The following is a 2,477-nucleotide window of genomic DNA, read 5'->3' as shown; positions in this document are numbered from 1 at the left end:
ACTTGTTTAGCCAATTATTCAGAAAGCTTTGTCAAAATTTTTCTTTAAATTGATCTTTGACCAAAAAGATGGGATTTCCATACTTCATCAATCGGATTATAAAGCTTTGCTGATATAAAAATCTTTTTACTAGATCTGACTCTTGTAATTGTTGTGGTTTCAATAGTAAATTTTAACAGTTAAATTCCACCTGTTAGCAAGGAAAACGAGTTCCCCTCATTACATGATTTTTTTCTCGGTAAAGCTTAATACATGAAATTACTCTCTGTAAAAATTATGGCACAAAGGTGACAACAATGAAATATCTTGACTAAAATATGTCTACATTCCTTTCTTTGAGCTTTTCCTTTTTCAGATCACATCGCGGTTTCACCAGTTCCCACTGTTTGCATCACGAGATTGGTAGAAATCATTTAGTTGTACTATGTTGACATCCTCAAACTCATTGTCATCTGGAGGCAAGAAAGGAAGCATGTCAAGATGCTGGCTCAAACATTCAGTTAGACATTTATATTTGTAATACAATGACACAATATACGGTAAAAGATTGTCTGAAGTAGTAAATGGTATTTATATCATAAGATAGTAACATATAGTGTAGGATATGCTTCCCATTCCTTATATTCTCAGCATGTTGAACTATAGCAGACAGATGCACCTTTTTTTCAGCTAAACCAATACCCCAAAAAAAAAAAAAGTTAACAAGAGTCAACAGCCCATTCCCGTCATACAGTCATATTTCCCAGAAAGCTGGACTAATTTGGAATGAGGTGTTACTGGAATTAACCTAACTTGTCAATGCAAATCTAATTGCTAGATTCAGGAAAAGCAAACACACAAGGAAAAATGATGCAGTTATTGAAGCCCAAAAGATATAAAAACACATTAAGATGGAGAAGTTAAAGAGAAGAAGAAGAAGAAAAAATAAAGTGCAAAAAAGTTATTAAAGTGAATGATCAGCTATAAGGGGAGAAAAGATCACTTGGGGACAAGAGATATTCAGATAGCATTTCCTTTAACAAGATACTGGCCCTCGCATTCCCATGAATGCATAATATGTACATGCCTAAAAGATGAATGCACAAACATGCATCTACAAGAATAAAAGAAGGTATTCAAACATGTTTCACAGTTTTCTAAAAGTTGATACAACTTTAACGGAGGCTTGCTGCTACTTCCTGAATATTCCATATGAACTAAATTCCACTTTATTCCAGACTTTGACAATATAAATGGGAGAAAAGCTACCACAACTTAAGCAGGACCTGTATTGCCCCATATTGAGAATAGACAATAGTTTAAGGGTTCAGCACACAATACACATTCACCCAAGGCAGTAAACCTCCATAACTCATTGCCAGTAAGAGCACTAACCTAAGAAATATATTGTATGTTTGGAAGTCTTCCACTGATAGTGAAAGCTTCGTTGCTTATTGCATAAGATTGTATGCGAAACTGTCATTTATAACCTACCAACTAAATGAAATCCAGAAAACAGTATTTCTTTATAAACACATTGCAACCTATATTCTAAGACAAGTTAAAAAGTATATATCTATTATAGCTTGTGCCTTGTGGCAAAAAGAAATTCTCAAAAAATTTCTCTTCTGTTGATCCAAATCACCTGAGCTAAGAAAGAATTATAGCTTATGGATGCTAACTAGCCTAAAATGATACGTGCAATAAGAAACATTTAAAGAAATGAAAACTGCAAAAGAAGAAAACTGCTAATAAAGAACAACCTTTTCTTAAGGTAAGTGCCACAACAGCATCATTTTCGATCTGAAAGGATAGAGCACATTAAATGTCAAAAATTTTAAGGATTCATACAAACAAATCAGTGGTAAGTTATCGAACTGCTGGCAGAAAAATTTTCCCACATAAGGTGAGGAGGAAAGAAAGAATATAACTTGTACCTTCTGATCTGCCAAAGTTTTTAAATCCTCTAATATTTCCCTAGTATTCAATAGGATCAAACGCTGATCTTTAACAGGTTGATCAATGAGAATGTAACTTTTGCTTAATGCCTTGGGTAGTTTCAGTAGGATCACATTGGATAAAGTATGTTGTCTTGCTACGCTTCACACGAATGTGCATAGCCTATAAAAGTTGTGGCAATCAATCCAAAGTTTGAAGGCTAAACTTAAATATAACAATAAAATGCTTTAACTTGCATATTAAATAGAAAGCACAAACTGAACTTAAATGACTATTAACAATATATTTCTTGTATTCCATACATATAGCTTTGGCTAATAAAACAAACTATATTTGACTATTTTGCTTTTACATCTTATTTGATTTAATAACACCGACTCTTCCAATCCTTATCTAGAAGAATTATTAGAGTTCCTCATTGCGGTCAGTTACTAATCTTGGAGGGAGAGGAGCAACAGCCTATTTGGTGAGAAGGCCAGCACCAATTCAGCGATTTTAGCCAGCATCAAAGACACTATTAGAGGAAAGATTTGCTGCTA

General features: G+C 33.7%; 1 pseudogene; it reads right to left on the bottom strand.

Annotated features, from left to right (window-relative positions):
* Nucleotides 1–311: 311 nt before the first annotated feature.
* On the bottom strand, nucleotides 312–2,237 carry LOC111286327 (uncharacterized; annotated as a pseudogene).
* Between the last annotated feature and the right edge of the window lie 240 nt (nucleotides 2,238–2,477).

This window comes from Durio zibethinus, chromosome 6 (assembly GCF_047325235.1).
Source record: "Durio zibethinus cultivar Kanyao isolate XHJ-2024 chromosome 6, ASM4732523v1, whole genome shotgun sequence".
Taxonomy (NCBI): Eukaryota; Viridiplantae; Streptophyta; class Magnoliopsida; order Malvales; family Malvaceae; genus Durio; species Durio zibethinus.
Note: the sequence above shows the minus strand (reverse complement) of the source record. Positions and strands in the feature narration are given on the sequence as shown.